Below are 26,674 nucleotides of genomic sequence, written 5' to 3' on the forward strand. Positions count from 1 at the left end.
TTCTCACTACTTGGAATATTTGTTGCCATTCTCTTCTTGCTTGGAGCGTTTCCACTGAGAAGTCAGCAGCTTACCTTATTGGGGTTCTCTGGTATGTTGCTTCCTTTTGCTCCCTTCCTGCCTTTAAGATTCTCTCTTTATGTTGGAATTTTGCCATTTTAATGATGATGTGTCTTGAAGTGGGCCTGTTTGTGTTCTTCTTGATTGGGACTCTCTGTGATTCCTGGATTTGTGTGACTTTTCCCTTCATCACATTAGGGAAGTTTTCTCTCATTACGATTTCAAATAGGTTTTCTATCCATTGTTCTTCTTCTCCTTCTGGTACCCCTTTTATTCAGATATTATTGTGTTTCATATTGTCTTGCATTTCTCTTATCCCTCTTCATTCTTTCTGAGCCTCTTTTTGTTTTTTTCTCTTTCTGGGATTTTTTTTTTTGTACTTTGTCCTCCAACTCACTGATCTGATCTTTTGCTTCATTGACCCTGCTTTTGATTTCTTCTCCTGTGTTCTTCATTTCAGAAATTGTATTCTTCATTTCTTCTTGGCACTTGCTAATAGTTTCTATTTTCTTTTTCATGTTGATATAGTTTGCAGTGATTTCATTACAGTTCTCCTGTAGTTTCTGGTAGCTCATTGTGAGCTCTTTGAAATTCCTGATAACCAGTGCTTTGAATTCAATATCTAATTGTTGACTTGCCTCTATTTCATCTAGCATTCTTCTTGAGGTTTCCTCTTCTCCTTTCATTTGGGAATTGTTTCTTTGTGTTCTTATTGTTTGTGAGATTCTTCTTGTTAGCTTCAACTTCTTAAAGTGTTTTGTTCTGGCTTCTTGGGTTAATGGTGTAAACTTTTGTGGTATAATACCTGTGAGCTTTGGTGGTGTAATCTCCTTGATCTACCAATCTCACTTGTCTTGGGTTGTCATTTAAATTGGCTCTGTGTTTGTGTTTTTGTTTTGATTGTTTTGGGATCTTTCTTTTGTGGGTCATTCCCACCAGCTGGTTAACTGGTGGTCCCTGTGTCCACCACCTGTTTTAATTTGTTGTACTGGTGAGGGCAGGTTGTGTTGAAGCTAGTTCTTTCATGTGTACAAGGTTTTGAGGATTCTCTTTTGCTCTTGTTCAAATGTTTGTACTGAGTACGTTTCTCCACTATTTACTTGTATTTCCAGATAGGTCTTGGATTGAGATTTGTGTGGTTTCTACTCCCTTCTTCACCTTCTTTTGTTGTTATCTGTTGGTGGTTTTTTTGTTGTTGGGGTTCTTCTTCCAGTGGGTATCCTGGTATTCTCTGCTTCCACTTACTCTTTTTTTGTGTGTGTAATCAGTTGGAGAGGGAGGCAAAATGGTTTATGAAAGCAGGAGAGTATTTTATAATATTTACAGTCACAGCTGGTAGAGAAGAGATAGGAGATCTTTAGGCTATGTATAATGTTAACAGTAATCTTCAATTTAACTAGCCACTTTTAAGAAAGGATGGACAGAAGGTAAGACTCTTGTTGGGGAGGGGAGGCTTGTGAGTTGGATCTAGAAAGCGGTGAGGTTGTGGGAGGTCAGATTCTTAGGTAAGTTGAGAGTAAAGAATAGTAAATAGGTATAGTGTGTGAGAATAGAGTTAACCACTACAATGATTGAGTTCAGGAAACTGCGAAGTGGGCTAAGATCCTGGAGGTGTGTTGTGAAGTATTTACAGTTGTAAAGAATAGTTATTATTTACAATAATATGAGAACAACAATCATATGACAGACTCTATGTGATCTGGGTAACACGAATAGGAGTTATAGAACTTTGGGTAGTATGCTAAAGGAACATAATTGAGGGGAAGTATAGAAAATTAGCAATACACTGTGAAAGAAAGAACAGGGGAAACCTGTCAAATGATACAATATAATCAGCCAAAGCAAAGAAGCCTACACAGAAAGAGGAGGAATACAAAGATACTACTAAAATATAAAAGATGTGAGAATAATGAAAAATAATAATAATATACAAGTATGCAGCATCTTGTGGCTTCTCTGTATTACCAAAGTGAAATTTGTCTCTCTGTCTCTACTGTTGGTATGCCCCCTCTTTGGCTCCAACTCTGCTCTTTTCACAGGGTCCAGCTCTGCTCTTTTCGCAGTTCCTTTTCACAGTTCCAAGTAGGTTGTGTCACTTGTGGGTAAAAGAAAAAAAAAAGGCCGGAGAAGGGAGGAAAAAGTGATAACTTTGGAAAGAAAGGAAGAAAGAATAAAACAAGAAGGAAGAAAGGAGAGGAAAAACATATTGAAAGATAAAACAATAATAAAATTGAAGAGATAAAAGATTACTTAAAAAATAAACATACAAACAACAACAATGACAATCTCTTGTTGGTTTCAAATTGGCGAAACCAGTTTTTCTGGTCTCCCTGGCTGCAGCAGGCTGAGGGGCGATTTGTGTGGTCTTTCTGGGAGTGCTCTGCCAACGGCCAATCTGGCACCTCTCCCCAGTGCCCCACAAAGGGGATCTAGGTCTTCCTCAGAGCACTCTTTCCTGGGGGGTCATCAACATGGGCTGGGGTGTGGGGCATGAGCGTGTGCACTGGCCAGGCTGCCTGGATCTCCTGGGTTCAGCAGGCCAAGCAGCTGTCTCAGGAGAATCCTTCACTTTACTTCCAAAAAATTTTTCCTTAAGAAAGCCTGCTGCTCAGCACAACCCCATCCCCCAGCCAGACCGGTGACTATCAGAGTCAGAGCCTGACACTGGGCCTGTCAGTTCTCCCAGGCTGGCGACCAGAGACTCTGTGGTTGATCACGGCCCTTTGTCCTTATCACCCTCTCTGTAAACCCAAGCAAACAGCTCTCTCATGGTGGTGTTGCCCAACCTTGCTTGGCCTGAGAGGGAGGGAGCTGATTACCTGGCTCTAAGGCCTGGGGCTCCCAAAGAGTCCTTGGTAGATCCAGCGCCAGGTGCCAGCCAAGACTGCTGCCACTCCTGTCTCCGCTCTGGTCCCTGAGACCCTACTGTCCTGCAGCCATCTCCTTACCGTCTGGTTCTTTAGTATCCACTACAATTTCTGGTCTCTTATTTTCATATATGCTGGGGAACTGTTGGCTGTTTGCGCTGTTCCTCTGTAAATTGGCCAGGATTTTCTCCCATGTGTATGGGGAAATGTAATCTGCTCCATCCTACTCTATCGCCATCTTTCTCTCCAAAAACCTCCTCATTTTTATAAATTATTATTTTGTTTTTGCTATTTTGTTTGAGTGTTTTTTTCCCCTTGTGTTTCAAATTGCTGATTTGGTCCTCTGCTTGATCTAACCTGTCAATTCCTTCCAGCGCATTATTTATTTCAGATATTGCATTGTTTTATTCTGACTGATCCTTTTTTATGGTTTCTGTCTTTATTCATGTTGTTGTGCATGCTTATAATAAGTACTCTAAACTCTATATCTGAAAAATTTCTTGTTTCCATTTCATTTAATTCTGCTTCTGGAAAATTCTCTTGCTCTTTTATTTAGGGCCTGTTTCTTTGTCTTCCCATTTTGGCTGCCTCTTTGCGTTTGTTTCTATATATTATGTAGATCTGCAAGGACTCTTGCAGTCTTATGTCAGATGCTGCCTATGCCTGGCCCTGGGCCATCTGTTTGAAGTTATCAGTGATCCATGTCTTTTGGCTATCTCTGGTTAGCCTGGGTGAGTGCAGAAAGAACCAAGTTGCACTCCAAGGCTGACTTTTACCAGCAACAGGCCCAGGGAAGGATCAGCTAAAGTCTCAAAGCTTCCAGAGATCTGCCTTCATCTACCCACTTTCTGGTAGGCTTTATCAGTAAAATGCCTACAGTTGTACTCCTCTACAAACCAGATTAAGCCCCACAGATTGGGACATGACAGATTCCTGCAGGTGGGGCTATTGGTTGCCTCAGATTGATGCCACCTAGAGGAGAGCACCTTGCCTGAGAAATATGGCTTCTGCAATTTGGAAAAGACTCAGAACAGGGATCCTGACCCTTCAGCTCTCTTAGCTCTTTCTCAGCCACCAATTCCACTCTCTCATTATTTGTCTCTAGTCCACTCTGCCCTCCCTCTGTTGGAGCTCAGGGTACATGGCTGCAAATGAAATTGTATGTGTTGGCCCTTTAAGAGGGTCCCTGCATCTCTAGCCATATCTCCCTGGCAGACAGAAGCCCTGTTGCTTTTCACAGCCAGATGTCATTGGGTACCTTTCCCAATTCTATGTTGGGGAACCCAACCTGGGGTTTAGAGCCCTACATCTCAGGGGTATGAATATAATACATAAACATCATTCAATAATGTGTTCTCCACAACAATTATCTACAGAGAACCTCCTGTGTCTGAATATGAGAGATTTTTTTTATATTTTTTAATTTTTTTAATTTTTTAAAAATTGATTATGCTGTTACAGTTGTTCTATTCCCCCCTTCATTCCCCTCCACCCTGCCCCCCCATCCCCACCATTACCCCCCTTTAGTTTATGTCCATGTGTCTCAAGTCCTTTAGGTTCTATATTTCCCATGCTATTCTTGCCCCCCATCTATTTTCTATCTACTGTCTATGCTAGTTATTTTCTGTACCTTCTCCCCCCCATCTCCTCCCTCCCACTCCCCTGTTGCTAACCCTCCTTGAGATCTTCATTTCTATGTTTCCACTCCTGATCTAGCTGTTCTTTTAGTTTGCTTTCTTTTTTAGGTGTGGTTGTTAATAACTGTGAGCTTGTTGTTCTTTCACTGTTCATGTTTCTTTAACTTCTTTTTCTTAGAAAAGACCCTTTAACATTTCATATAATAAGGGCTTGGTGATGATGAACTCCTTGAATTTGATCTTATCTGAGAAGCACCTTATCTGTCCTTCCATTCTAAATGAAAGTTTTGCTGGATAGAGCAATCTTGGCTGTAGGTCTTTAGATTTCATGACTTGGAATGCCTCTTTCCAGCCCCTTCTTGCCTGTAAGGTCTCTTTTGAGAAATCTGCTGACAGTCTGATGGGGACTCCTTTGTAGGTGATTGTCCCCTTAGCTCTTGCTGCTTCTAGGATTCTCTCCTTCATTTTAATTTTGGCTAATGTAATTATGATATGCCTTGGTGTGTTTCTTCTTGAGTCCAACTTTTTTGGTACTCTCTGAGCTTCTTGGATTTCTTGGAAGTCTATTTCCTTTGCCAGATTGGGGAAATTTTCTTTTATTATTTGTTCAAATAAGTTTTCCACTGGTGGTTGTGTCTTTCCCCCTTCTGGTACCCCTATAATTCGGATATTGGAGAGTTTAAAGATGTCCTGGAGGTTCCTAAGTCTCTCCTCATTTCTTTGAATTCTTGCTCCTTGACTCTTTTCTGTTTGGCCATTATTTGCTTTCTTCTGGTCCACTCCATTGATTTGAGTCCCAGTTTCCTTTTCAACGCTATGGGTTTCCTGTGAGATTCCATTCATTTCCATTAGTTTAGCCTTCATATGTTTGTCTAATTTGTCGATATAATCAACCAGTTCTATGAGGATCCTGATGACCAGTGTTTTAAACTGTGTGTCTGAGAGTTTTGCTATTTCTTCGTCGCTTAGATTTATCTCTGGGGCTTTGAGGTCTTCCTGCGACATTTTTGGTCTGTTCTGGCCCTTTAAATGTGAGAAGCGGCGCCTTGGACTCCCAGGTCGCTGGGTTGTGACGCTGTACATGGGGGCGTGGTCAGAGCGGGAAAATGGCAGCGCCCTCTACCGCCGCTTGCCGCAGGGACGCTGGGCCCCGGTCCAACCGCCCACTCCCTCGCCTGTCCGTTCGCCCGCAAATAGGCAACCGCAGTCAACACGCAGCACCGCCTCCCCACTGTCTCCTCTGCAGTCGCTCACCCAGTGGGTTGCTCGGTCGCTCACTAGGTCCAATCCTGCGTTTGGAACCCGTGCGTCTGGATTCTCGCGTCTGGATTCCGCGCCCGGTCCGACTCAGTCCTCCTGTGCAGCCCCTCACCAGACGCCGGTTTCGCCCCTTACCGGTCGGGCTGAAGAATTTGTTGTTAATGGACTTCTGAAAAGTTCAATTTTCCGTGTTCTGGTTGTGTTTTCTGATGCTAATATTTAGTTGTCCCTAAACTTGGTTGTGTGAGAAGGCACGGCACATCCACCTATACCTCCATCTTGGTGGAAGTCCTCTGAATATGAGAGATTTTTAAAAGTATATTTTATTGATTATGCTATTACAGTTTTCCCATTTCCCCCCTTCCCCCTTCCCCCCACTGCCCTGCAACCCCCAACCCTCCAGTGTTCCCCAACCTTAGTTCATGTTCATGGGTTGTACTTATAAGCTTTTTGAATTCTGTTTCATATACCATTCTTAACCTCTCCCAGTATATTTTATACCTACCAATTATGCTTTTTATTTCCTATACCTTCCTCCCATTCCTCCCCTCCTTCTCCCCACTGAAATCCCTCCATGTGAAGTCCATTTCTCTGATTCTGTTCTTGTTCTAGTTGTTTGCTTGGTTTTGGTTTCATTTTCTTTCTTCTTTTTTTTTGGTTTAATTGTTGATATTTGTGAGTTCGTGGTCATTTTTGCTGTTCAGAGGTTTTGATCTTCTTCTGTTTCTTAGATTAGTCCCTTTAATGTTTCATATAGTAAGGGCTTGATGATGATGAACTCCTTTAACTTGACTTTATCAGGGAAGCATTCTATCTGCTTTTCTATTCGAAATGAAAACTTTGCTGGAGAGAGTAATCTTGGATGTAGGTCCTTGCCTTTCATGACTTGGAATACTTCTTTCCAGCCCCTTCTTGCCTGTAAGGTTTCTTTTGAGAAATCAGCTGATAGCTTTATGGGAACTCCTTTGTAGGTAGCTGTCTCCTTTTCACTTGCTGCTCTTAGGATTTTCTCTTTGTCTTTAATCTTGGGTAACTTAATGATGATGTGCCTTGTGGTGTGTTCCTCTTTGGATCCAACTTCTTTGGGACTCTCTGGGCTTCCTGGACTCCTTAGAAGTCTATTTACTTTGCCAGATTGGGGACATTTTCCTTCATTATTTGTTCAAATAACTTTTCCATTTTTTTGCTCTTATTCATCTCCCTCTGGCACTCCTATAATTCAGATACTGGAATGTTTAAAGTTGTCCCAGAGGTTCCTAAGCCTCTCTTCATTTTTTTGAATTCTTGTTTCTTCATTCTGTTTTGGTTGGATGTTTATTTCTTCCTTCTGGTCCACACCATTGATTTGAGTCCTGATTTCCTTCCTGTCACTGTTGGTTCCCTGAACATTTTGATTTATTTCAGTTTGGGTATCATTCATTTGTTTGTTTGTTTTTTTTATTTTGTGACCAAGCTCAATCAGTTCTGTGAGCATTTTGAGTACCAAGGCTTTGAACTCTCCATCAGATAGCTTGGCTATCTCTTCATCACTTAGCTAGCTCTCTTTCTGGAGTTTTGCTCTGTTCTTTCATTTGAGCCATATTCTTTGACTCAGCACAACTGTTAAGTTGTAAGGGGGCAAGGCCTTAGGTATTCACCAGGGTCGGGCAACCCTCTTTGCCCTTTTGTGGTGCTGTCTGGGGGGAAGGTGGCAGAGAAGGAACAATGCAGCTCTCTTGCTAGCCTGTAGCCCTACTTTCCAATGAACTCTCATGTGAGGCTGGGAGTTTCTCTAACCATGGCAACCCTTGATGAGGTTCACAGTCAGCTCTGAGTCTCAGTTTCCCATCCAGTCAGCACTGCCCATGCAGTCCACTGCCTTGCCTTGGGTTCTCTTTATCTGCCCATCTTACTGGTCAGGTTAGTCTGGTTGACTGTTTCAATTCCTTGGTTGTTGGAGTTCCATGCAGCTTGATTTTTTTGTCACTTCTGATTGTTTATTGGTTTTAGATTGGTTGTTATCTTTCTTTTGGTCATGTGAGGAAGTGAAGGCTTTCTACCTAGCCCTCCATCTTGGCCAGAACTCCCTGAATATGAGTTTGAAACAGAAAAATATATTCTGATAAGAAAGACTGCTTTAGTTTAAAGGATACATGATGATTGTCTTTTTCTCTAAACATTTCAATAAGATAATAAACAAGGGAGGACCACTGATATTAAATTAAAGGAAGACAGTCCACTTGCTGAACTGGAATGTGCCTTACTAACACAGGAGAAAGTTCTTGGTAGCACCTTTTAGACAGAACAAATTGCTAATGTGCCAATGTAGAGTTCCTTAGAGAGTTGGGGACTGTCTGCATATGACTGTCTGCTCAGTCATTCATTCACCCATGTACCAAACTTTCTCCAGCACTGTCACACAATTTCCCCCCAGCACTTGTGCCTTCTTAACATTAAATATCAGTGAGATGTGAGCTATGTCTATATGATTTCCAGAAGGTCTTATGAAAAAGGAATTGATTTCTTCTTTGGATGGAATCAGAACAGTCATATCTGAGTCTGGTCTTTGAGAAAAGGTAGGCCTTAGTTACGCTGCTGTTTTCTGTTTCCTCTCTTTTTGATGGTTTTATGTAACGTGGCACTGCCTAGTATACTGTCAGATGCTCTGCTGCTATGGGATTGCTTCCAAATGTTTTAGCTTGTCCTAAATTAGTTGTGGCTTCAAACACATGCAATTAAAAGACGACAGCACTGGACTCTATCTGACCAGAAGCATGGCATAAACCAATGATCCTTTGCAAAGTATAGCCTTGCAACCAGGGAGCTGTGCGAGCCTTTGCTGATGGCATGAAGCACATGCAGAAGACTGCCATGGGTACTGTGTGAAAAACCTAGGCTGATACATTTTGTGACATCCTTATAATAAATGTATTTTATAAGGGGTCATGGACTTACACTTAACAAAGTGGTTTTCCTGTCTTATCTGATGCTCACCTCATCCTTAGGAAGTGGGTTTGAATTTCAGAGAAATTCAGAGACCAAGTTTGTACTCTTGCCATACTTGTTAGCATGCACTGTACCATTAGGGCATCCTGTGTGCGATGAGAACAAGGACTTTGGCTCAAAACAGACCCAAGTTCCAGTCCTTGTTTAATTTCTCATTAGCTTTGTAACTCTGGCACTTTCTTAGTCTCTCTCAGCTTTAATTTCTTCATCTCCATGATTGAAATAAAATAGCAAATTTACAGGTTTTTTTTTTTTTTAGTTTGAAATGAAATAGCATCCATACAGTGCCTGTCCCAGTGGAGACTTAACAATGCTGGCTCCCTTCTGCTGATACAGGATGGAGCCAGGACTTGCCGTGGGTCCTTTGGCTGACCTCATTTCTCCTGTGGAGCATTTGCCCCAGTGAGGCCACTATTGTATACTATCCACTGGGGCAGCAGGGTCCTCATCCCAAAATAAGAACAGACATGGCCAGTTATTTCTGGGAGACATCATTGAAAATGAGAACAGACCCTCAGTCACAGATATTAACAATGATTTTCCCCCAATCAACCCGAGGACTTGGTGGTAGCCTTGACAGAAATGTTTGTGCCTCTGGAAAGTGTTGCTGTGACAGTTGTCTCTGACTCAGCCAGATGGGAATTATCATTAAGATCAAAATGATAAAGATCTGAATGTGTCACTAACTGGGAATAGGTGGAAAGGTGTTTAGAGGATAGAAGATGCTCAGTTGAATACTGTGGGGTATGGGAGGGAGACATCCTTTAGAACTGGGCCTGATCTGTCCAGTTTAGTCCCTCTTAAAGTCCAGTCTAAGCTTGTAAGCTTGTAAAGATGGAGCTCCCTTACTGAGTGATTCTCTTTATCTATCTAATGTCCTTCCCTATAGATGCTGGATGAGATAAGCTACTACTTTTGCTGTTTCAAAATTCAATGTGTTAACCGAAAATGTGAGGTACTGTGAAGCTAACTGGTTAGGAAACAACTGCCACTGAAAATATAGTTTCTTACAGTTCCAAACTCAGGACCACCAGGGTTAGTCAGGAGGGAAAGGGAGGGTGGAGCTCTGGGCAAGAACTTTTACTGTGGTTACCACAGGAAGGAATAGGTGAGGCAGAGTGAGCAGGCTCAGAAATGGCCAGCTTGAATAATTTCAGTGGGCTCTGGGCCAAAAAGGCTGTCCTTGATTGTCTGGCATCTGTCCCTGCAGGGTAACCAGGGCAGGTGGACAGTGGACCAATATGCAAGACCTGATAGAGGAAGTGGGTGTATGTGCCTAGATGAGTTGGTTTGTATGAGGGTTGTGTTTTCAGGCATATTCAAGTCCTTTACTGTCTCTGGAATTTGCTGTCCTGAAAGCAGTCTCTCCAGAGTCAGCAAAGCCCCAAATGTGAAAGTATCAGGAATACAGAACATAAAAGACGTGGTTAATGCACTTGTCAAGTTTTTATTTCAGTTTTGCAAAACCATCCAGTATTCACACTGGACATAAACCTTGCTAATGTCAAAATGGGCCTTCATGTCATCGGGAGGGGGTGGGGGTTGTGTGACTGGGCTGAGGGTGGAAGAATTAAGAAAAAAAGAAAAACTCATGGACACAGAAAACTTTGTGAGAATTTCCAGGGGAAGATGGAGGAGGGTAAAGGGGAGATAAATGGTGACGGAAGGAGACTTGACTTGGGGTGATGAACACACAATACACCGATGCGTTGTGGAATTGTGTACCTGAAACCTATATAATTTTGTTAACCAGTGTCACCCCAATAAATTCTGTGTAAAGGAAAAAGAAGATGGGGCTTCGTAAAAACTCAGATCAGAGGGCATCTTAGCTAGGTCTACCTAGGGACACACATGGTTGTCTTTAATGGTTCCACATGGGGCTAACTGAGGAGCCAAAGTCTTAGGGCTTCCTCTGGGGAGGAAGGCTCAGCTGAGCATCACAGTTGGAGCTTGGCAGCAGATTCTGACATTTTAGATTTAATTGAGTTTGGATCAATGATGTGAACTATATAAAATGTGTCACATGTAATCTGATTCCAGAAGAATTTTTGTATCTGTTTGGTGAAGATATTGAATTATTTTTTGAAACTAAGATTTTCTATGAAAGGCTCTTTATGACTATTAATCCAGAACTGCCTTTTATTTTTTCTCTTTTTTAAAGCAGGAGAGTGATAATAGGACCTGAATAGTAAATATTTAAGAAAATTTATTACATACAACTCAAATAATCAACAAGTATTCAAGAAAAATAGACAGTTTTTTCTACATCATCTAAAACTCGTTATATCTTGAACTATACCTTTAATTGTTCAGGTTAGATTTTTTTCAAAAGTGTTGGCAGAGTACTTGAGATGCAGTTTAAAAGAGTCTGCTCTTTCCTCATATTCATGTGATCAACATGTTCACCAAGATATTCAAGGCAATGTCAAAAGTCTTCTCGAGGTGATACAAAAATAAAAATATAAAGATTCCTGAGATCTAAAGTAATTCTTAGGATATGATATGAAGAAAGGATGAAAATATGAAATTCAGAATTTCACAGAATACCCCCTGTGTTTATCAAAACTCCTCATGTAATTTAAAAATATAATTTAAAAATGTACTAGACAATTAATTCTTAAATAAAAAATCCTTAAAAATTCTTAAAAATATTTTGGCCAGACTGATACAAATCTCCGAATCAAATTTGATTGTATCTTCTCTAAAGCTTCCAAGTAAGATATGAAGCATTTAAATAATCAGTAATAATCACCACAATGCTACCTAAAAACTCAGAATAAGGGCCAACATACTCTCTGAGGCTGGGGAAATCTTTCCTTATTCTTGCTCCAGATACTCTTCTGCTGGAACATTGCTTCGCCTCTTTACTCTTGTCTATTCTTCTCCAACCAATAAGCATTTACTAAGCACTTATCACACACAGCTGTCATTACATGAGGTGTTGGGGGTGTGGCAGTAGGCAAGGCAAACAATTCCTGACCTCATATAGCTTTGAGTCAAGGGGAAGGAAGACAATTATGCAAGCAGTTTCAGTCTATTCACTACAATAAGTGTCAGTAATAGGACAGTACATTATGCAATGAGAATACATGGGAGTCATCTGTTGTGGATTTTGGGAACTCAAGTTGTTTGTCATCAATGGTTAGTTACTTAATATGGTTCTACCAGAAGGAAGCTCTGGTCTTTTGTGAAATATTTAAGAAGAAAGACTGAACCACTGGGCACAATAAGGAAGTGCGTGCCCATGAAGGGAGCTAGCTTTAGAATGAACCGTATTTTGAAAAGGTAGGCGAGAAGTGACACTACCAACTACTGATGAACTAAACACTTCAGCTACATGAGCCAATAAATGTCCTTTGTTGTTCGATTTATATTGGTTTCTTTTCTGTGCTTATAATAGCATACTGACTGACTCAATAGAATGGAAAGAATGTTCCAGAGGTAGTGTTCAAATGTGACAAGAGAATGTGAGGCAATCAGCTGGCTGGAGAATTGAGAGGGAGGGAGAAATAAGAGGTGAGGTTGGAGGATTGTGAAAATCTATGTCTGCCATCTTATCCTTGAACAGTGGGTACCCACTTAAGGACTTTATCTGAGGGAGTTATATAACAACATTGTCTTTCAAGGGAGTCACTTTGGCCAAGGAGGATTAGAAAGGGCCAAGACTGGAGAGAGGGAACCTTGTCAGAATGCTGTTTCAGTAAAACAAAAGTTCTCAAACATTTTGGTCTCAGGACCTCTTCACATTCAAAAAGTACTTTTGTTTTTATGGCTTGTATCTATCAATATTTGCCAAATTTGAAATTTTAAAAATCTTTGTTTAATTCATTAAATAAATGATAATGATTAGAATGTGGTCTGGTAGCTCAGTTGGTTACAGAATCATCCTGATACTCCAAAGTTGTGGGTTCAACTCCTGGTCAGGGAACATACAAGAAACAACCAATGAATACATAAATAAGTGGAAAAACCAATTTATTTCTTTTTCTCTCTCAAGATTAATAAATAAACATTTAAAACGTGGCCATTGCATATTAACATGGCATATTGTTATAAAACATAACTATATTTCCAAAACCCAAAAACTTTAGAGAAAAATATATTGTTTAACCTTTTTCAAATCACTTTAGTATTTGGCCAAATGGAATACAGATGGAGTCTGATCTGCTTTGACATTCAGTGTGTTGTGGATGATTTTTGGTTGAAGTATTCAAGGGAAATCTGATTACACAAATATACAGTTGAAAAAGGAAGAGATATTTTAATAGACTTCTCAGGTAATTGTGCATATTATTCTTTGATACCACATCAGAATACAAGTGGTAGTTTTGTGAAGTTCCACTTAGTGGTTAAGTGGAATCAGAAACCACATCAATTAACATATTTTGCTACATTAGAATCCATTGATCTATCTTGCATTTGAATAATTTTTATTCAGGCATGATTATGACCTTCCAGACACCCTGAAAGCCTCTTGAACTCTTGAAAGAGGTCCCTGGATCACCCCTTGAGAGTCATTACAATAAATCAAGCTATGGCAGATACCTGAATGACAGAAGCAGTTGAGAGAAGGTGAAAGAAAAAGTAGAGATGTGCTGCGAGAAGACAGACATGGCATCTAATAACTGGAAGAGTTAGGGGCTGATGTGAGTTCGGAGAAGAGGAAATGATGCCTCCTTGGGTTCTAGGCTGGGTAGATGGTGGTGCCATTCACTGATAATAGAATATAAGGAGATAATAAGTTTTAGACAAAATGAGGTAGATTTTTTGAGGATGTTGCAATTGGAGTACTTACCAGACATTCCAGAGGACATATATATGTGGGTCTGAAGCCATGAATGCTCCTGCTGAACAACAGACTTGGACTGAAAGTCATTAGTATAATGGTGATAGTTAAGGCCAAAGAGTGGGAGAGGTACCCTGAAGAAAATCTGTGAAGGGAGAAGAGCATCATGAGAAGAAACAGGAGAGGCATGTCATTGGCTCAGTGCCAGGAAACACATCCCTGAATGCATGAAAGAGACAGCAGATGAGGGTATTTAATGCAGAAATGAATAGCAGGGGTGAAACTGCCTCTCAAGACAGAACAGAATGCCATACTCTAGAGGGATGGGTGCCAATTCTGATTCCTCAGAAGTACCTGGGGCCTTGGGCTGGATCCTGTGTGAACATTTTTGGGAACTTGGGCTGAATCTCATGTAAAGACCTGAAACTGATACCTCCCATAGCTGCTGCCTGGATGGATGGTGTGTTTTGGACTTGACTCTTAGAGTAACTCCCACGACATTTGTTTAACCTGCCTGTTCTTGATAGGCTGGGACTTTTTGCAAGAACACACACAAACCATTGTTAGAGGAGATGGTTTCAAAGAGACTGAGTCTTCACTCAGTGCTGGTACCTTGCCCATTTTTTTAAATCCTCACCTGAGGATATGTTTATTGATTTTTTTCTTAGAGAGAGTAGAGGGGAGAGAGAGAGAGAGAGAGAGACATCAATGTGAGAGAGAAACATTGATTGGTTGCCTCCCTTATGGGCCCAGATAGGGGATCAAACCTGCAACTTTTTTGGTGCACAGGGTGACACTCCAACTGACTGAGCCACCTGGCCAGGGCTTGTTCATTTCTTGACTCCTGACAAGAAGTGTCCCACACATCTGCCTCTGGAAAACACCCTGCTTCTACATCAGGGTCTCCCTGGGTCCCCCTCTGGGCTCTGTGTTCACTTGGGGCCCTGCTGGTGAGCTCACAGTTGCCTCCTGCTATTGGCTCAGGATCTCTACCTTTTGAGATGGTGCACCCCCACATTCTGAACTGGAGACACAAAGCAACCCTGAACCTCAGGGTTTTCATCTGAGGAATTTTTTAGAGAATGAGATTATCATTTTAAAACTTTTTTAGCAGAATTTTCTTCCCACTCCCTGCAAATAAACCCTAGTGCTCATACACAACCCTTCAAATGACCTTGGTAATGGAGGCTAAACTGTAAAAGGTGGGAAAAGATGAGTGGAACCCCAACCACTCAGCTTTCCAGCCAAGGGGCCTGAGTAGGTGGTAACCTGACAGGTTACTTTTGAAAGATTTGATCTTTTTGTTTTTTATGGTCACCCAAGGACATTTTTTCTCTTTTAAAAAGATTTTATTTATTTACTTTTTTAGAGAGAGGGCAAGGGAGGGAGAAATAGAGGGGGAGAAGCAACAATGTGTGAGAGATACATAGCTGTCTCTCACACACACCCACTACTGAGTACAGGGCCTATAACCCAAGCATGTGCCTTTACTGGGAGGGCAAAGTAGTGACCTTTTGGTTTACAGGCAGATGCTCAATCCACTAAGCCACACTAGCCAGGGTCTGAGGACATTTTTCACTGCTTTTTTTTTTTTAATTTAGAGAGATAGGGGAGAGCGGGAAACATCAATTGGTTGCCTTCTGTATGCACCCCCAACAGGGGATGGAACCTGCAACCTTAGGTATGTGCCCTGACAAGGAATCAAACACACAGCTTTTCCATACACAGGATGATGCTCAATCTACCAAGCTACACCAGCCGGGCAGTCCAAATTTCTTGATGCAACTGGCAGGATTATAGAGCCGTGGCTTACCCACTGGCCTTAGTTGGAGAAGCTCCATTCCAGGCCCATTTGTTTTTTTCTAGAAAGGAGAAAATGTATTCCATTTACTTACATCTTTTCTTTGTCTCAGATGAATGTATCTATAAAGCATGAAACAGAGAAAAGTTGGCAGAATAACGTGCAACCCAGAAATTGATCCCTGAATAATTTACAGTTGGCTACAAGTGGACTGAAAAGAGTAAAACCAATAATGGCTAGCAGTTATTACTGTGGATCAGGTGCTGCTCAGAGAACTTTATTTGATTAACTTATTCTTAAAACACCCTGAGCACTCATCCCTCTGAGTTCACAGATGTTGCAGGCTGGGCAGGGTGCTCAGAGCTCCCCTTCCCCCCCAAAGCACTGTGTTCTGCCCTTGTACCCTGTATATGGTCTGGTAACTGCTGGAACCAACGACAACTCTATGCCTTTCACCATGCCCAGCACAGCACCCTGGAGATTTGATTCATGAAAACAGCTTCTGTTGATGACTTTAAGGCCATACATAACATTTTTAGAGAATAGGTGGAAAAAACAATAATATTTTAAAATATTCTTAACATGTTCTGGGATTTCATGAATTTGATAATATGAAGAGATTTCTTCTTTGGTATTTATTTTACTTTGTCCCCTAAGTAATATTTTTGAAGTAGGGCATTAAAAAAATTAAGTTCCTTTGGACACAAAATTTTGGTGTAGGAGCATTTTTCCAGAAAGTTTTCAAGCCAGTGTTTTCTTTCTGAAAAATATAAACAATGACAAGAAAAGTCATTGGGAACTGACCTACATTGGAAAGTTCTGCCATCAGTGGTCTGTACAGGGTGAATTAACTTTCTTTTACTTTGTTCTTTTTCATTCATCTTTGCAACTGTGATTTTATTTTTAAGATCAAGTCAGGTAATTTCCAGCCAAAGGAGTGACAGTGAGATGGGGCTGATGTAAACTGAGCTAAGAAACCCTCTTATGGCCGTGCAGGTGCACTTAACGGTGTGAAGGGCTGGCAGTGGGAGGGCTGCAGAGAGGCTGTCTTCTGAGAGGTCCCAGGAAATCTGTCGCTTCTGGGTAAAAAGTTTGAGAAATACATTTGCCATTGCTAACTTCAAATTTCTGCAATCCAGTTTAGCCTTGACTCCTTTCCAATTCTAAACCAGTTACTGGTAAAATGACTTCAACTGGTATCTAGAAAGAAAGGCATACTTTCTTTTCAAATATTAGCCTGCACATTTTTAAAGAAAAGAATGTTTCTGAAAGATCTAGGTCTCTGATAACAGCATCACATGGGCTCAACTATTCCAAAAATCAGTTTGTCTTTTCGCTTGGGAGTACCAGGATTTTCCAGCATTTGCAGCTACACATTCTCAGTTTTTAGACACAAGTTTCTGATACAAGGTATTTATTATATTTTCACTTACCCCACTCTACCCCATTCAGTCCAAATGTTTTAATGTCTACTTTATTAATAGTGAGTGATTTCTGTTAACTATCCCTCATTTTGTGATCTGAGCAGTAAATGGCAGGAAACAAAACCAAACTTGCCCCTTTCTAAATAGAATGAGTGCAAACCAGCCTTGTCAGAATCCAAGCCCATCCCTTTACCAGCTAAGTCTGGCTGGCTTCCTGTCTCTTTTTTCTAGAGCAAGGTAGTTTATTTTCCACTGAACACATTTTTAAAGGGTTTTTTAGGAAGCTAATCTTATCAGGGACCAGTCAGATACCTTTGCCTGGGGCGCAGCAGGCCAGGCAGTCTCCTCATTCCTGTGATGACTCAACACTGCTGAAGTCTTGTCTTGTCTCTTTCTGATGGCAGCACCCCAAGTGTGCTTGAGGGCCAGCCATTCCTGAAGTATTATTCCTCCCTCCTACCTATCTTGTCTGTTTTTCCCCTCTCCTGGCTCTTAGAGGTGCTCTATATAGAAAAAAGGAATATACTTAAAATCTATTTTTTAAAAATGTAGATTCTCACACACCTCACTGTGCTTTGAAAAGTGACCTTTGTGAACTCTGACAAGAAAAAGATACCTACTAAGCAAAGCTCCTGGTAGCAAACTGGGCTCAAATAAAAAAAGGCAAAGCCTAACAGCCATTTCTGTATAGTGGCCTCTCACACAAACTGCATTTTGTGGAGAAGCCTCTGCCCCTTAATTTGCCTGCCTGCACTGTGTTTCTGTCATCTAGGTCAGCTCTTATAAAGATTTTCTGGAACCCTAATTCAACCAATAGGACTGAGGTTTTCCCCATCCAATCGGATTTGCACAGCTCTGACCAATCTGAGCACCTCTATTCTTACCAATCAGAACAATATCTTGGGACCAATAAAATAGTGAGAATTCAATGTCCTTATATGAGTGAAGACAAACCAATCAGGGACCAGGGATGGGGCCTTCTGTCTGTATAAGCTAGCATCCTAGGGCTGGGGGAGTGCATTTTCCACTGAAGACTGAGTACTGCATATTTCCACCAATGAGCAGCATTGTAGCACTGTGGACTGTAGACTATGGAGCTGTTCCACAGCAGTGCTATTTCAGTCATGCTGTATTATTGTTGAGCTGTTTTTACTGAAAAAAGTTTTCATTGTACCCCACACTGAAGATTCCTGTTAGCATTGAATTGGTACCAAGCACCTTTTGTTGACATTCTTAATATCAAGAATTGCACATCCCAGTTTACAAAACACATGGTGTTCTCAAACCTCATCCAAATCAGTGAAGTTAAGGTCATCACCCTCTCTGGAAATAAGACTTGTCCAGGATGTGTCCTATGGATATTACAAAGCCATTGATAGAATACAAGCTCATTCCACTGCACTACAAGTCATTTTCAGGATGCAGAACTCACTCTGTCTATGGTTTGGCCACACCTGGCTGAGTCTTCCCTGCTCCTTCCTGTGTCTTTGGGTCTTACCCTAGTGCTGCCTGCCATTGTCTTCTGCTTCTCCTCCCTTCCCCACTGCTGCCATTCCCAGGGCCCTATGTTCACATTTCTGATCATCCCACAACAGGGGGCATGCAGCTCTGAGACTCATTCTTCTAGTGGGATGTGCCCAAGGTGAAAGGCATAGAGATGGAAGGTAGGGGTTGAAGGTAGAACCAGAACACAAAACTATATAAATGCAAACCTAACAATAAAAAGTTTACTTAAAGTGAGAAGTCACAGCAAATTACACATTTTTGAAAGTTGACAAATGCCATATATGTCACAATATCATAAAATAACATTTTTAATAAATTGACACTCTTCTGAAATATTTCAGGAGTTTTACTGCATAGGTAGTAATTTGCATGTTTCATCTGGAACTATCTACTTTCCAAGGATAAGATATTCATTAGAATCTCTAATTTGCATGGGTAGATAAACTGATTTCACAGGTAGATGTACTAGCTATTTGCCCTACAACACAGTTCTGATAAGTTCTATTGCACATGATTTTCATCAAAATGGGAGAAAATATATGCTACATTTGTAATAAAATATACTGTATTTGAAAGAGGAAGATGGCGTCAGGGTAGGAAGGAGCAGATTCCACTTCCCCCTACACATGGGAGAAAATCCTAGCTGATCTACAAAGTAAAAGAGCAAAGAGCCAACAGCACCTCAGCCTATATGAAAATAAGAGACCAAAAACTGTAGCAGATGCCAAAAAACCCCAAAAAACAAACAAAAAAACCCAGATGGTAAAGAGAGTGCTTCAGGGCAATAAGATCCCAGGGGCAGGCTCGGGGACTAGGGTGGCTGAAGCCCCAAGTCTGGTCTGCCACAGGGTCCTTCGGAGAGAGTAGGGGCAACTGCTCCCTCCAGGCAAACTAGGTTAGAGCAGCACTGGGAGAGACCTGGTTGCTTGAAGTCGCTAAGAGGGAAATAAGGACTAAGTGGCAAACTCACAGGGGCTGTGAGCACCCACGGAGTCTGTGGACACCAGTTGGGGAGAGTTAAGAATCGTGCAGTGACCAGCCCTGACCCTGACAGTCACCAGTCTGTATGGAGCGGCAGACTTGAGTAGGAGAAATTTCTCAAAAATAAAAAGTGGAAAGAGAGAAATTGTTGGGGAATTCTCCTGCAGCAATTGCTCTGGCCTCCCCGCCACCCAGCTGACAGCAATCCTGAGGTTGAGGGGAAGGTTGTGTGGAAGGCCCTGCGCACCCCCATGGCACTGGGAAGCACTGGGAAGCGTGGCCACCGCTGGACCGCTGGACTGAGGAGGCTTGACAGATCGCGTGCCCACACCCCAGCCCACAGCGGTAACCTGGTAACCCGGGGAGGGGGTGGGGAAGTATGCACTCAGGAAGGCCTGGATCCCACACCTGAGGTGACAGGGACAGGTGCTAAGCTAGCTCCAGGGAGAGCCAACAGGCTGAGTGTAGATTGAAAAGGGAGAAAAGACATACCAATCGCCCCTCAGCCTGCTGCAGCCAGCAAGACCAGAAAGACTGGTTTGGCCACTTTGACACCAACAGGTTTTTAATTTTATTATTTTTAACATTTTTTATTTTTAAATTTTTTCTTATTTTTTATGTTTCAATTCCTATCTCCTCTCTTTTCTTCTTTCTTGTTTTATTCCTTCCTCATTTCTTTCCAATTTTACCCCTTCTTCCTTCCTTCTTCTGCTTTTTTTAAATACGTAAAAGTCAGACAAAAAAACCCAAACAAACCTGGAACTGTGAAAAGACCACAGTTGGACCCAAAGAAGGAGCATCACAACAGCTGAGACAGTGAGACAAATTTCACTTTGCTATTACAGAGAAACTTCAAGTTATTGCATATTTGTGTTATTATTTTTTATTATTCTTACATTTTTTTATTTTAATAGTATTTTTGTATTCATCTTCTTTCTGTTTAGTCTGCTTTGCTTGGCTGGTTATATTGTATCATTTGACAAGTTTCTCCTGATCTTTTCTTCACAGTGTATTGGTAATGTACTGTCCTTTACTTCACCTATGTTCCATTAGCACACTACTGAAAGTTCTATGCCCACTATTCTTGTTATCCAGATCACATAGATTCTGTCATATGATTGTTGCTCTAATATTATTGTAAATAATAACAGTTCCATACAATTGTAAATATTTCACAACACCTCTTCCATATCCTAGCCCACTTCACAGTTTCCTGAACTCTATTACCGTACTGGTTAACTCTATTTTCTCACACACTATTTACTATCCTTTACTTTCATCTTATCTCAGAATCTGACCTCCCACAACCTCACTGCTTTCTAGACCCAAATCACAATATTTCCTTCCCCATCAAGAGTCTTATCTTCTTTCCATCCTTTCTAAAAAGTGGCTACTTGGGTGGAAGATTATGGTTAACACTCTACATAGCCAAAGGATCCCCTATCTCTTTTCTATTGGCTGCTACTATAAATATCATAGAATACTCTCCTGCTATCTTAAACCATTTTGCCTTCCCCCTCCAACTGATCACATAATTAGTAGGAGGAAGAGGTAAACACCAGGATACCCACTGGAAGAGGAAACCCAAAAATAAAAGAACCACCAATAGATAACAACAGAAGAAGGTGAAGAAGGGAGTAAAATAATACAAACCTCAATCCAGGACCTGTCTAGAAATGCCACTAAATAGTGGAGTAACTACCCAGTGCAAATAACTGAACAAAAGCAAGAGAGAGTCGTCAAAACCTTGTACACATGAAAGAACAAGCTTCAACACAACCTGCCCTCATGAGCACAACAAAATACAAGAGGTGGTGGACAGACTGACCCTCAGTTAATAACCAGGTGGGAAGGACCCACCAAAGGAAGACCCAACAACAATCAAAACCCAAAGACAAACACAGAGCCAACTTAAAAAATAGACCAAGACCAGTGATCTCAGGAGATCAAGAAGACTGCACCCCTGAATATCACACATATTCTACCACAGAAATGTATGCCATAAACCCAGGGATATGGAACAGATCAATTAAGAAACTGAGGATAACAAGAGGAGTCTCACAAAGAATGGAAAGAGAGAGAAACAATCCCCAAATGAAAGGATAGGAGGAAGCCTCAGATAAAATGCTAAATGAAAAAGAGGCATCAAATATTGAGTTCAAAGCAATGGTTATCAGGAAGCTCAATGGGCTCACAGAGAATGACCAGAAACTATAGGGAAACTACGATGAACTCATTGCAAACTATATCAACATGAAAAAGGAAATAGAAAGTATCAACAAGGGCCCAGAGGAAATGAAGAATAGAATTTCTGAGCTGAAGAACACAGTAAAAGGAATCAAAAGCAGGATCGATGAAGCAGAAGATGGGTCCAACAAGCTAGAGGACAAAGTAGAAAACAAAAACCTAGAAAGAATGACAAAAACACCTAGGAAAAATGAAAAGAAATAAGAGAAATGCGAGACAATACAAAACATAATAATATTTATATGATAGGAAATACCAGAAGGAGAAGGAGAAGAGCAAGGGTTACAAAACCTATTTGAAAAAGTAATGATGGAAAACTTCCCTAATTTGATGAAAGAAAAAGTCACACAAATCCAGGAAACACAGAGAGTACCCAATCAAGAAGAACCCAAAGAGGCCCACTTCAAGAAACATCATGATAGAAATGGCAAAATTCCAAGACAAAAGGAGAACCATAAAGGCAGAAAGGGAGAAAAAGGAAATAACACACAGGGGAGCCCAATAAGGTGAGCAGGTGACTTATCAAAGGAAACCCTTCAAGCCAGAAGAGAATGGCAAGAAATATTCCAAGTAATGAGAACTAGAGGCCTGCAATCAAGACTACATTACCCAGAAAGGCTCTCAATCAAGATGGAAAGCCAAATAAAGAGCTTTCTAGACAAAAGAAGTCTGAAAGAATACACCTCCACCAAACCAGCTCTGCAAGAAATGCTAAAGGGACTGCTTTAAGAAAAGAAAGAAAAAGAAAGACAGAGAGAGAAACACAGGTACAAAAATGGCAATGAATCAGTACCTATCAATAATAACCTTAGATGTAAATGGATTAAATGTTCCAGTCAAAAGACATAGAATAGTTGAATGGATAAGAAAGCATGACCCATGAATATGGTGCCTACCAGAGACCCACCTCAGGAAAAAAGATCTACACAGACTGAAAGTGAAGTGCTGGAAACAAAATTGCCAAGCAAATGGACAGGGAAAAAAAAGCCGGGGTAGCAATACTCTTATCAGACAAAATAGACTTCAAAAAAATGACCATAAAAAGAGACCCAGAAGGTCATTTCATAATACTCAAGAGGAGAATCCACCAAGAAAACATAAACATTGTAAATATATATGCACCCAATGTAGGAGCACCCAAATACATAAAGAAAGTCTTAGAGGACTTCAGGAAAAATATTGACAGCAACATAATTACAGTAGGGGATTGTAACACCCCACTGTCAAAAATGGACAGAACTTCTGAACAAAATATCAACAAAAATATTGTGGCATTGAACAATGCCCTAGAAGAAATGGACTTAACTGATATATACACAGCCCTTCATCCCAAAAAGGCTAGATACACATTCTTTTCAAATGCACATGTAACATTTTCAAAGATAGACCACATGATAGGATACAAAATGAGCCTCGACAAATTTAAGAAAATTGAAATCATATCAAGCATCTTCTCTGACCACAAGGGACTGAAACTAGAAACCAATCCTAATGGGAAAATCTCAAAACACTCAAAATCATGGAGGTTGAATAGCATGCTATTGAACAACAAATGGGTCAAAAATGAAATTAGGGAAGAAATAAAAAAGTTTCTGGAAACAAATGAAAATGAACTCACAACAACCCAAAACTTATGGGACACAGCAAAGGCAGTCCTGAGAGGGAAGTTCATAGCAATACAGACCTACCCATAAAAGATAGAAACATTTCAAACAAACTACCTAATCCTATGCCTACAAGAACTTGAGGAACAACAACAAAGACAGCTCAGAACAAGTAGAAGGAAGGAAATAACCAAGATCAGAGCAAAATTAAATGAGATAGAGACTAAAAGCACAATTCTAAGGATTAATAAATCCAGGAGCTAGTTCTTTGAAAAGATAAACAAAATCAACAAGCCTTTAGCAGGCTAATCAAGAAAAAAAGAGAGAGGACCCAAACAAACACAATCAGAATTGAAAGAGAAGAGATTACAACTAACACCACAGAAATACAAAGGATTGTAAGAAATTACTATGAAGAACTGTATGCCAAGAAATTTGAAAACCTAGGTGAAATGGACAAATTTCTAGAAAACAATAATCTTCCGAAACTCAATGAAGCAGAAGCAGAAAGCCTGAACAGACCAATAACAGCAGATGAAATTGAAGCAGTAATAAAAAAAACTCCCATCACACAAAAGCCCTGAACCAGATGGTTTCACAGGAGAATTATACAAAGCATTTAAAAAAAGAGCTAACCCCTATTCTTCACAGACTATTCCTAAAAATCCAAAATAATGGAAGACTCTCAGAATGTTTTTATGAAGCCAGCATCATTCTAATTCCAAAACCAGATAAAGACACAACAAAGAAAGAAAACTTTAGGCCAATATAGCTGATGAACATAGATGCTAAAATCCTCAACAAAATATTGGCAAATCGCATTCAACAATATATCAAAAAGATCATACAACATGACCAAGTGGGATTCATCCCAGGGATGCAAGGATGGTTCAACATTCACAAATCAGTAAATGTAATACATCACATAAACAAAAGCAAAGACAAAAATCACATGATCGTATCAATAGATGCAGAAATAGCTTTTGCTAAGGTACAACACCAATTTATGATAAAAACTTTCAGCAAAGTGTGTATAGAAGGAGCATTCCTCAACATAATAAAGGCCATATATGAGAGATCTACAGCCAACATCATACTCAATGGGCAAAAACTAAAAGCTTTCCCACTAAGATCAGGAACAAGACAAGGATGTCCACTTTCACCACTTCTATTCAATATAGTATTGGAAGTTTTAGCCACAGCAATCAGGCAAGAAAAGGAAATAAAAGGCATACAAATCGGGAAGGAGGAAACAAACTGTCATTGTTTGCAGATGACATGAGAGTGTACATGGAAAATCTTATAGACTCTACTCAAAAGCTGCTTGACCTAATAAATGAATTTGGCAGAACAGCAGGATACAAAGTCAATATCCAGAAATCAAATGCATTTTTGTATAGTAACAATGAAACAGCAGAAACAGAAATCAAGAAAAAAAAACCCATTCCATATAGCAAAAAAAAAACCCAAAAAACCTAGGAATAAACCTACCCAAGGAGGTAAAAGACCTGTATACAGAAAACTACACAACATGAAGAAAGAAATCAAAGGAGACACAAACAAATACAAACATATACCATGTTCATGAATTGGAAGAATTAACATCATCAAAATGTCCATACTACCCAAAGCAATTTACAGATTCAATGCAATACCTATTAAAGTATCAATGGCATATTTCACAGACATAGAACAAACACTTCAAAACTTTATATGGAACCATGAACAACCCCTAATAGCTTCTGTAATTTTGAGAAAGAAGAGCAAAGTAGGAGGAATCACAATGCCTGATACCAAACTATATTACAAGGCCACTGTAATCAAAACACCCTGGCACTTGCATAAAAACAGGCACATAGGCCAATGGAACAGAACAGAGAGCCCAGAAATAAACCCAAGTCTCTATGGGCAATTAATATTTAACAAAGGGGGCAGCAACATAAAATGGACTAAAAACAGCCTCTTCAACAAATGGTGTTGGGAGAACTAGACAGCTACTTGCAAAAATATGAAACTCGAGCACCAATTTACACCATACACAAAAATAAATTCAAGGTGGATAAAAGATTTAAATATAAGTCATGACACCATTAAAGTCCTAGAGAAGAACATAGACAGGAAAATCTCAAATATTTCATGCAGCAACATTTTTACTGATATGTCCCCTAGAGCAAGGGACATAAAGGAAAGAATAAACAAATGGGATCTCATCAAAATAAAAAGCTTCTGCACAGCTAAAAAGAACAGCATTGAGATTAAAAGAGAACCAACTTTATGGGAAAACATATTTGCCAATGATACCTCAGACAAGGGTTTAATCTCCAACATATATAAAGAACTCACACAACTCTACTCTAAGAAGACAAGCAACCCAGTTAAAAAATGGTCCAAAACTTGAACAGACACCTCTCCAAGGAGGACATACAGAGGATCCAGAGATACATGAAAACATGCCCAATATCACTAGCTATCAGAGAGATGCAAATTAAAACCACAATGAGATACCACTTTACACCAGTCAGAATGGCCATCATAAACAGAGCAACAAATAACAAGTGTTGGAGAGGTTGTGAAGAATAGGGGACCCTAGTTCACTGTTGGTGAGATTGCAGACTGGTGCAACCACTATGGAAAACAGTATGGAATTTCCTCTGAAATTTAAAAATGGATCTGCCTTTTGACCCAGCAATTCCACTGCTAGGATCCTAAGAACCCTGAAACACCAATCCAAAAGAACCCATGTACCCCAATGTTCATAGCAGCACAATTTACAATAGCCAAGTTTTGGAAGTAACCTAGGTGCCCATCACTAAATGAATGGATCAAAAAACTATGATACATTTACACAATGGAATTTTATGCAGTAAAAAAGAAATAAGGAGCTCCTACAGTTTTCAACAGCATGAATGGAACTGGAGAGCATTATGCTAAGCAAAATAAGCCTGGTGGTCAAAGACAAATACCATATGTTCTTACCTTTAACAGGAACCTAAACAATAAAACAAACAAAGAAGGAAAATATAGCCCAAGACACTGAAACAGAGAACAGGCTGACAGTGACCAAAGGGGAGAGGGGAGGGAATTTTAGGGGATAAGGTGAAGGGTTTACAGGAACAAGTATAAAAGACACATGGACAAAAAAACTATGTGGAAATGGGAGAGACGGGGGAATGCTGGGGAGTGGGTGGGTGGGATGGGAGTAAAAGACAGAAAACTGTATTAGAACAACAATTAAAAATTTTAAAAATGTACTGCAATTAAATTATTTTCCTGATACATCTATAAAGTCACATGGACAAAACCAAAGGGCAGCAGGACCAAGGCAGGTAGGATTAAGGGTGATAAGTGGGAATGGCTGGGGTTTGGTGGAGAGTGGTGGGGAGAAAATATAGACATCTGTACTTGAGCAATAAGAATAATTTTAAACGTTTTTCTGATAAGAGAACACTTCTCTCTTGATGAGTCAGTGGTGGGCATGGCTTACAGTTTATAAGCATAATAGCTTGGAGAGTTCGC

This window comes from Artibeus jamaicensis, unplaced genomic scaffold (assembly GCF_021234435.1).
Source record: "Artibeus jamaicensis isolate MK-2021 breed Jamaican fruit bat unplaced genomic scaffold, CSHL_Jam_final contig_264, whole genome shotgun sequence".
Lineage (NCBI taxonomy): Eukaryota > Metazoa > Chordata > Mammalia > Chiroptera > Phyllostomidae > Artibeus > Artibeus jamaicensis.